Source organism: Schistocerca cancellata, chromosome 3 (genome assembly GCF_023864275.1).
Source record: "Schistocerca cancellata isolate TAMUIC-IGC-003103 chromosome 3, iqSchCanc2.1, whole genome shotgun sequence".
Lineage (NCBI taxonomy): Eukaryota > Metazoa > Arthropoda > Insecta > Orthoptera > Acrididae > Schistocerca > Schistocerca cancellata.
The window spans coordinates 546,808,433-546,818,814 of NC_064628.1; the positions used below are offsets into that span (position 1 = coordinate 546,808,433).

The window sequence follows — 10,382 nt, forward strand, 5'->3', positions numbered from 1 at the left end:
TTTTACGTAAAATAAAAAATAATCCGCATTCAATCGCAAATGGTGATTTTTATTCCAATGCACGATCGATTGCGAGCCCTGAGGAGTCATCCTCAAATGCCTCATCATATTTCGTAGTTGATCTTGTTAAGGATACATAGGTATGCTGCAAAGTGACGTATTGTGACTACAATTTTTGCAAAACTAGGACAATACCGAAAAATTACGCACTATTTCCAGTAATGTTTACATGGTTTTTAAGCACAGTATGAGTAGACACATTTATCTACATGTAACACTTTTCATCCTACAGCATATTTGTAAACACGTTTCAAAAAAGCGGAGAATATCTAAATGTAATTTTCTACTGACAGTGTCGAATATAGCACTCCGTCTTCAGGCCACAAGCGGTCCATCGGGACCATCCGATCGCCGTCTCATCCTCGGCTGAGGATGCGGATAGGAGGGGCGTGTGGTCAGCACACCGCTCTCCTGGTCTTTATGATGGTTTTATTCGACCGTAGCCGCTACTATTCGGTCGAGTAGCTACTCAATTGGCAGCACGAGGCTGAGTGCACCCCGAAAAATGGCAACAGCGCATGGCGGCCCAGATGGTCACCCATCCAAGTGCCGGCCACGCCCGACAGCGCTTAACTTCGGTGATCTGACGGGAACCGGGGTATCCATTGCGGCAAGGCCGTTGCCCAGTGTCGAATATGACCTCTCAATTATTTCTCGTTGTTCTAGCAAATCTTGATTTCTACCATTATTTTCTGTATGGAGTACAGTTTGGCATTTCTGATGTACAGAAGTGCTATTTCTAATATTTCACAATGACATTACAGTATTGTTTATATGTAGATGTCGTTTGTAAAACAATTATTTGTGTAGATAGCACATGGGACCTGATCTTATGAAATGGTTGCAGTATTAAATATTTGATTGTATAGAAAAAAAAAAAACTTCGAAAATACCTGAAATAACTGTGGCTGTTCAACACTGTTTATTTAACAGGTTTTCGTAAAATGTTTCGTTGTGCAATATTTCCCCTTATACCTTACGACTCTATCATCACATAGAAAGCTCTATTTTATGATATGAAGCTTAGAATTGTTACCACTGGAATGTACTATCCCTGATAAGTGCACAGAAAATATGACTTGTGAATGTACTCGTATCTTTGCACCAACGGCCTCAGTTCACATGTAAAAAGTGTGTTAGAACATTGATCTTACTGATTTGTCTTAAAAATGGCAACACTGGTAAACGGTTTACGTAATTTACATCTTTTCATGATGTACAGAGTTTCGCGCACTTGGAAATTAATAAACTCCTACAGTGGACATGACGTGTATATTAATAGAAGAATTTTAAAAGTCTGACATGTGCTGAAGCAAAATGTAAGTCATGTTATAATCACATTTTTTTGTAATGTACTATTGACTGATGTCATGTTTGTGTGACTCCGTATATACACCCTGTGCTTCATTTTCTGCATATTTTTTTTAGCTTTTGCAGTACCACTTGATAATGGCTCAAGGACCAAAATTGCAAAAGTGATGTGAAATATTGGGTTGGTGCATACATTCGATGCGTTTTTCCATAAGTTTAATAAACACAACATATACACATAACAGGATATTAGTCTACAATAACAAACTCTCCTTAATTACTTACAACAGCCTGCCAACGCCGGGTAACTTTTCGAATCCACGACGATAGAAATGGCAGTTCTGTGGCGAAGAATTCGTCGAATCATGTTCGGAGCGCATCTGGAAAGGAAGTTCCTAGGCGGCTAGTCGACAGTGGGTGGAAAAGGGGAAAATCGGGGGATGCAAGATCATGCGAATAAGATGGGTGGGGAATGACGTCCCAACTCAACTCCTGGTAGTGTTTCTTGCCATTCAAGCAGTATGTGGCCGGGCGTTATCATGGAGCATCACTTCACGCAGTCTTCCTGGTTGTTGTTCTTGGATTTCGTGTGCAAGACGTGTCCATTGTTGACAAAAGTCGGCAGTAACGGTTATATCTCACTGAAGCAATTCATAGAAAGCCATAGCATCGCTGTTCCACCAGATGCCTAATATTATCTTTTGTGGATGCGCACCGATCTTTGTGCAGGGAGCTGCTGCTTTGTTTGGGTCAACTATTCCTTTCTTCTCTTTCTGTTAGCATAAAGACACGATTTCTCGTTGCCAGTAACGATACAGGATAGGAATAGTTGGGGTCGTTCACGAGCCATTTGATGACGAGCGAGCAGAGATGCAACTATACCCACCTATTGATTTTCGCGATTTTGACTTAAAACATGCGGTAGCCAAACACCCAATTTTTGAACCTTCCCCATTGCGCACAAATGTTGAATGACGATGGAATTGTGGGGTGGCAGTTGGAAATCATTGGTATAAAAATTTTCCTATTATTTATTTAATGCTGTTGTTTGCCATTCTCAACACTGGCTCTCTAACTACAATATTGGCAACCAGAAAGTGATTAGCAAAACGTGAAGCCTGTAATTAGAATTCCTAATGCCCACTTCATCTAAGAAATACATTTATAGCTACAGCTTATAGCTCTGAGGAATTAGGAGATTGTCTGGGATTCATAATCAAAAACCATTTTCTCTAAAATGTTCACTATATTCTGAAAATCACAGACCAAAAGGAATCCACACAATCCAACTACCAAAGCAGTTCAGAGTCTCATGCGCTGATGCAACTATAACTGTTCAAATTAAATGTTTAAGTGAATGCTGGCCATAATTTGACGATAATGTTCATCAAACGCCACGCTAAATAATGGTAGAATGTCTGTCCCGCGGCAGCACGTGAAAATACGACATACGCAAACTGAAGACAGATCATTAAAGTCATCCCAGAATTAACACATCACTCGAAAACGATTTCATGGTTACGCGTATCCCGAGTAACTTATTATGGCATCCGAGGCTGTTTATAGCAATGATACCGATGCGACGCGACTCCCGGCACAGGTAGTGCGCTAATCAGCGTCTGGAGAGAACTGGGGCATTTCTCTCTCATGCAGCGTTCTTATATATATAAAGCCGTGGTGCGGACGGCTAAGGGAATGCCTGATCAAATCCGCTCTCCTGACTAGCCACTGGGCTAGTAATGCACCACTTTAAGTTATTGAATAAATCATTGCTTCCTTTGCTGATGGCCGATGAAGCTCTCAATTTAAATGTGCAATCAGGACACAGGTAAGTAATCATAATAAAAGTCTGACGTGGCTAAGTAAAATATTTTGGGCGAGAGAATTAATTTAATTACACTACACACAGTAGACGAATTCTGAACTTGCCCTTTGGAGATACGCTATCGCTATAGTTTTATAGTTATTCAGTTGAAACTTCTCACATCTTTATGATTACAGCGGATCTCCCTTCTACTTAAATTTAAACATCCTAGCTTTATTTATTCGCCTACTTAATCTACACTCCTGGAAATGGAAAAAAGAACCCATTGACACCGGTGTGTCAGACCCACCATACTTGCTCCGGACACTGCGAGAGGGCTGTACAAGCAATGATCACACGCACGGCACAGCGGACACACCAGGAACCGCGGTGTTGGCCGTCGAATGGCGCTAGCTGCGCAGCATTTGTGCACCGCCGCCGTCAGTGTCAGCCAGTTTGCCGTGGCATACGGAGCTCCATCGCAGTCTTTAACACTGGTAGCATGCCGCGACAGCGTGGACGTGAACCGTATGTGCAGTTGACGGACTTTGAGCGAGGGATATAGTGGGCATGCGGGAGGCCGGGTGGACGTACCGCCGAATTGCTCAACACGTGGGGCGTGAGGTCTCCACAGTACATCGATGTTGTCGCCAGTGGTCGGCGGAAGGTGCACGTGCCCGTCGACCTGGGACCGGACCGCAGCGACGCACGGATGCACGCCAAGACCATAGGATCCTACGCAGTGCCGTAGGGGACCGCACCGCCACTTCCCAGCAAATTAGGGACACTGTTGCTCCTGGGGTATCGGCGAGGACCATTCGCAACCGTCTCCATGAAGCTGGGCTACGGTCCCGCACACCGTTAGGCCATCTTCCGCTCACGCCCCAACATCGTGCAGCCCGCCTCCAGTGGTGTCGCGACAGGCGTGAATGGAGGGACGAATGGAGACGTGTCGTCTTCAGCGATGAGAGTCGCTTCTGCCTTGGTGCCAGTGATGGTCGTATGCGTGTTTGGCGCCGTGCAGGTGAGCGCCACAATCAGGACTGCATACGACCGAGGCACACAGGGCCAACACCCGGCATCATGGTGTGGGGAGCGATCTCCTACACTGGCCGCAAACCACTGGTGATCGTCGAGGGGACACTGAATAGTGCACGGTACATCCAAACCGTCATCGAACCCATCGTTCTACCATTCCTAGACCGGCAAGGGAACTTGCTGTTCCAACAGGACAATGCACGTCCGCATGTATCCTGTGCCACCCAACGTGCTCTAGAAGGTGTAAGTCAACTACCCTGGCCAGCAAGATCTCCGGATCTGTCCCCCATTGAGCATGTTTGGGACTGGATGAAGCGTCGTCTCACGCGGTCTGCACGTCCAGCACGAACGCTGGTCCAACTGAGGCGCCAGGTGGAAATGGCATGGCAAGCCGTTCCACAGGACTACATCCAGCATCTCTACGATCGTCTCCATGGGAGAATAGCAGCCTGCATTGCTGTGAAAGGTAGATATACACTGTACTAGTGCCGACATTGTGCATGCTCTGTTGCCTGTGTCTATGTGCCTGTGGTTCTGTCAGTGTGATCATGTGATGTATCTGACCCCAGGAATGTGTCAATAAAGTTTCCCCTTCCTGTGACAATGTATTCACGGTGTTCTTATTTCAATTTCCACGAGTGTATCTTGCTTCCTTAATTTTTAAGACAAAAACCAGAAAATCATGAATTTCAACTAAAATTTTAATTTGTGATATCCAGAATACTGTTTCTACTAAATTATTATGAAAAAGGAATCTAAATATAAATTTTTAAGTTTCTAGCTCTTTTCTGTTGTGACAATGATTTTTACAGAAAAACATCCAAATCTCGAAAATGGTTAAAGTTATTGAATTGATATTCAACCCATATTGATTTAGTATTACTCCTGACATACTAGAATCGTTTCAGGTTATTTACTTGATTTTTAAAGTATCGCGCAACATTTATGACTTCAGAGCTAGTTACAGTGGACTAGGCTGGCACACAATGGAAAGACTGATGTGAATTTTATACGGCGTGAGTAGGCTGCTTCCCTACATCACCCTCTACTTAATTTTTTTAATGTAAATGGAAAAAAATTAATTACAAAAAGGGAAGCAAGAGTACAGCTTAACTCCCTAAAAAATTAAAATTGAAATGTAAACATATAGAAATATTAAAAGAAAACTTATTACCTACTTCAATTATTTAAATTGCTGGGATCTTCACTGCTTAATAAGCAACATTATCACTTAAAATTTAAGCAAAATCAATGAAACACTTTGGCATACATATTGCCTCAGACAGACAAAGACATAAAATATGTGAAATTATGATAATCTTAAATCCATTAAATACATTTTTACATACACAAATTCAAAGAGAATAACACAGTTATTCATGATACATAAACAGATAATTATATCTTAGCAGTCTTTTATAAACCTGAAAGAAATTTTCACAAATCATGATAATTTCATTTTTACACACATGAATGTCGCCGCTTTGGCTGGCGTTCTACACTTCCATTCACAAGGGAAGAGGAGGGGAAGTTGCTACGGAGTGCGTCCTTCACGTTCACTCTAAATTACATGGGGAAAGGGGAGGGGTCACTGTGAGTTGTGTCCAAGTCACTCCATGCTTTCACGCAGCTACCAGGCTGCCATTATCTGGTTTGTCCTGTAGAACAAACAAAAAGAGTGCCTCAGACTCTGTTCACTTAATATCTAAGGGAGGGTCACAATGAAATGCGGATGTATACATTTTATCTTTCAATATGTTACTGGGACAAAGTTAACGGAACTTTTTCAGTTTTACTCTCGCGGTTACTTAACTGTCATAAAATCGATAAACAAATGGCTCAAAACACCGTTAGTCATGTACGAGATAAAATTTATGCTCAAGGCATACAATCATAAATCCTATTTAATTTCAATTTATTATTTCTGGGCCGGAACACTGAACCAATGCTCGGTACATTCCTGACAAATCTGTATTTTATTTACTTATCTGACTCGTCTTCGATTACCATATTCTTAGAGATAGTATGAGTATATTTGATTAGTAGTTGTCTTCTCAGCTTCTTTGCACATGTGAGTAACTTGTGGTAATAGTACAGTTCTGAGTGTTCAAAACACACTACGTTTAGTTGACTACTAAATCCACTTATTGGTCCTCTGCTGCTGTGTCAGTTCCACATCTGTAATTATGTACTTACTTCCTCGAAGTGTATTTATGCTGAGCTATAAATAATGTTTCACGTCTGCCATTATGTTACTCAATTATGTTGCTAGTGTATGTACTTATTTAACACTCACTCTATTAACATTTAATGCATAGGATAGCACATTTATTTCATATCTATAGAGTACTGCAGCTGATCAGTTTGCTCACGTGGCAATCCATTTCCACTCGATCGGGCGCTGAAACCACAGGTAGTCTCTCTCGACCTACCACTAAAGTGCATTAAGTAATTATGGACGAGCGTAATGCTAAATTCCTTAAACCTATAGGACACCATGAGCTGCTCTGTCTCATCCAAAATAAGGGTACCTATGGTCGCATTCACGCCTCCAACTCATAACCTCTATACGTGTAGGTGTGTTCTGTCACACACTACACCAAATAATGGCCAGCTCCAACCTTATAAATATTTCAAGGATGTGTCCTTCACGTCTCAATCACAAACACTGTTCAATTAAACTGGTGATCCCTTGACGCCTCAGAACATGTCCTACCAACCTATCCCTTCTTCTAGTCAAGTTGTGCCACAACCTTCTCTTCTCCCCAATCCTATTCAATACTTCCTCATTAGTTATGTGATCTACCCATCTAATCTTCAGCGTTCTTCTGTAGCACCACATTTCGAAAGCTTCTATTCTCTTCTTGTCCAAAATATTTGTCGTCCATGTTTCACTTCCATACATGGCTACACTACATACAAATACTTTCAGAAACGACTTCATGAGACTTAAATCTATACTCGATGTTAACAAATTTCTCTTCTTCAGAAACACTTTCCTTACCACTGTTAGTCTACATTTTATATCCTCTCTACATTGACCATCATCAGTTATTTTGCTCCCCAAATAGCAAAACTCCTTTACTACTTTAAGTGTCTCATTTCCTAATCTAATTCCCTCAGCATCACCTGACTTAATTCAACTACATTCCATTATCATCGTTTTGCTTTTGTTGATGTTCATCTTACATCCTCCTTTCAAGACACTATCCATTCCTTTCAACTGCTCTTCCAAGTCCTTTGCTGTCTCTGACAGAATTACAATGTCATCGGCGAACCTCAAAGTTTTTATTTCTTCACCATGGATTTTAATACCTATTCCGATTTTTTTTTATTCCTTCACTGCTTGCTCAATATACAGATTGAATAACATCGGGGACAGACTACAACCCTGCCTCACTCCCTTCCCAACCACTGCTTCCCTTTCATGTCCCTTGACTCTTATAACTGCCATCTGGTTTCTGTACAAATTGTAAATAGCTTTTCGCTCCCTGTATTTTACCCCTACCACCTTCAGAATTTGAAAGAGAGTATTCCAGTCAACATTGTCAAAAGCTTTCTCTAAGTCTACAAATGCTAGAAACGTAGGTTTGCCTTTCCTTAATCTAGCTTCTAAGATAAGTTGTAGGGTCAGTGTTGCCTCACGTCCTCCGATATTTCTACGGAATCCAAACTGATCTTCCCCAAGGTCAGCTTCTACTAGTTTTTCCATTCGTCTGTAAAGAATTCGCGTTAGTATTTTGCAGCTATGACTTATTAAACTGATGGTTCGGTAATTTTCACATCTGTCAATACCTGCTTTCTTTGGGATTGGAATTATTATATTCTTCTTGAAGTCTGAGGGTATTTAGCATGTCTCATACATCTTGCTCACCAGATGGTAGAGTTTTGTCAGGACTGGCTCTCCCAAGGCTGTCAGTAGTTCTAATTGAATGTTGTCTAATCCCGGGGCTTTGTTTCGACTCAGGTCTTTCAGTGCTCTGTCAAACTCTTCACGCAGTATCATATCTCCCATTTCATCTTCATCTACATCCTCTTCCATTTCCAAAATATTGTCCTCAAGTACATCGCCCTCATACAGACCCTCTATATACTCCTTCTACCTTTCTGCTTTCCCTTCTTTGCTTAGAACTGGGTTTCCATCTGAGCTCTTGATATTCATACAAGTGGTTCTCTTTCAAAATCTTTCATTTGCTAACTATGCCTATCAGTAGTTAGTGCCTTTAGTAGTTTGAATCTTTTATTTAGCTGGCAGTAGTGGCGCTCGCTGTATTGCAGTAGTTCGAGTAACGAAGATTTTTGTGAGGCAAGTGATTTGTGAAAGGTATAGGTTAATGTTAGTCAGGGCCATTCGTTTGTAGGGATTATTGAAAGTCAGATTGCGTTGCGCTAAAAAAATATTGTGTGTCAGTTTAAGCACAGTCATGTATAATTGTTCTAAGGGGACGTTTCATATTGCGACCCTGCCAGGATTCGAACCTGGAATCTTCTGATTTTTTCTTGTAGTTTGTGTAATTAGTGTAGATTTTGTTTATTGCTAGCGCGTAATTGTAGAGAGAATTTCCTTTGTAGTTGCAGTCTTTCATTGTTGTACAGTAAAACAGGTGTGGCACACATGTAAATTTGCACCAAGTATTACGCACCTGCGCTTGCAATTAACTAGATATTATTTTCAGTGCTATGTTAATGTGTTTTCTTATTTTGCTCTTCAAATTGTGCTTTTCTGTGTTATCGTGTGAAATATTGTGACAATAATGGCGTGTGAAAAACGTAACACTAGGCTCCAAAGTAAACTGAGAAATAATAGTGACAACGAGCGTAGCTTACCAGCACCACTGTGTAATGAATTAACAGACATTCAAAGTAGTAATTTCGTAACTGTGCATAGGGAAATGGAACGGGCGTCAAATAATGGTGTAGACAGTGAAACAGGTAGTGAACAGGGAAGCATTATCGATCGATCGGTCGGCAACAACTCGCCTCAGGAATCGGGAAGGACAGAACACAATATTGCAAATACTGTAGACTCAGGTTTTGGGTTCTCTCCGTTTTTCCAAATAAGTCAAGACACATTTTCTGCTGGTCAAAATGGGAATGGTGGCGGTGCAAATGCACTGCCGAAAAGCATAGAGGAACAGATTCCAGACACAAATACATTATTATTGCAATTAATGCAACAAATGAAACAAAATCAGAGACAAACACAGCAACAGTTAGACACAATGGAACAAAATCTTCAAAAGTAAGACACCACGCTTGAAGAAACACGTGAAGATTTAACTACAGAGTTACATAACATCGAATCGAAATGTCAAAAAGTCTTTAATGACGTAAAAACACAAATTTGTGAGCATTTCCAACCTATTTTTTCGCGGCATGAAAATACATTACAGAATCACGAAGCAGCCATAAAAGAACTGCAAGCTATTGTTCATGAAAATCACGACACCTTGCAAGCTGAAATTGACTCAGTTGCATCTACCGATTCGGTTACGCAACTTGCAAAAACTCAGGAAAACTTAAAGGACACAGTAGATACGATTTCAACACAAATGGACACTCTGAAACTTGGTTCAGAATAACAGACAGAGGAAATAATTTCACTATCGGATAAAGTAGCCGAACTTTCAGATGAGTTCACTAACTTATCTACAAAGGTAGATGATGATCTGAATGACACAAGACCTGTAGCCTTCACGGACACTGAAGAGTATGAACAAATTAGAAAATTCAAACAAAATCAAAATCAAATCAATACACAGTACAAAAGAGAAATCTGGGAAGTACAAGATCAGTTGGCACAAGTAATACAAGAATTACATATTTCAGAGGACACTCGCCCTCCAGTGCGGGAAGAGGGACATAGAAATACGGAACAACCACAAAATAATAACACAGGACATTTCGGAAATTATGAAAGAAATTGGCAAGGTGCACCGAATTTTGAAATGGAACCGCCGAAACGACGTAACAATGACCGACATGCGACTCGCCGACATGATGAATTTGACTATAAGCTGTTTATTACTACACATAAATTCAAAACATTTAAGAATTCCGGCAACGACATTCATCCACAAGCATGGCTTCATCAATTCTCTCATTGTTTTCTTCCCAACTGGTCATTGGAGCACAGGTTAGAATTTATGTGTGGCTACTTGGAGAATGA

At 41.0% G+C, this 10,382-nt stretch overlaps 1 pseudogene; it reads right to left on the reverse strand.

Annotated features, from left to right (window-relative positions):
- Window positions 1-566: 566 nt before the first annotated feature.
- LOC126177373 (5S ribosomal RNA) lies at window positions 567-684 on the reverse strand (annotated as a pseudogene).
- Window positions 685-10,382: the final 9,698 nt, after the last annotated feature.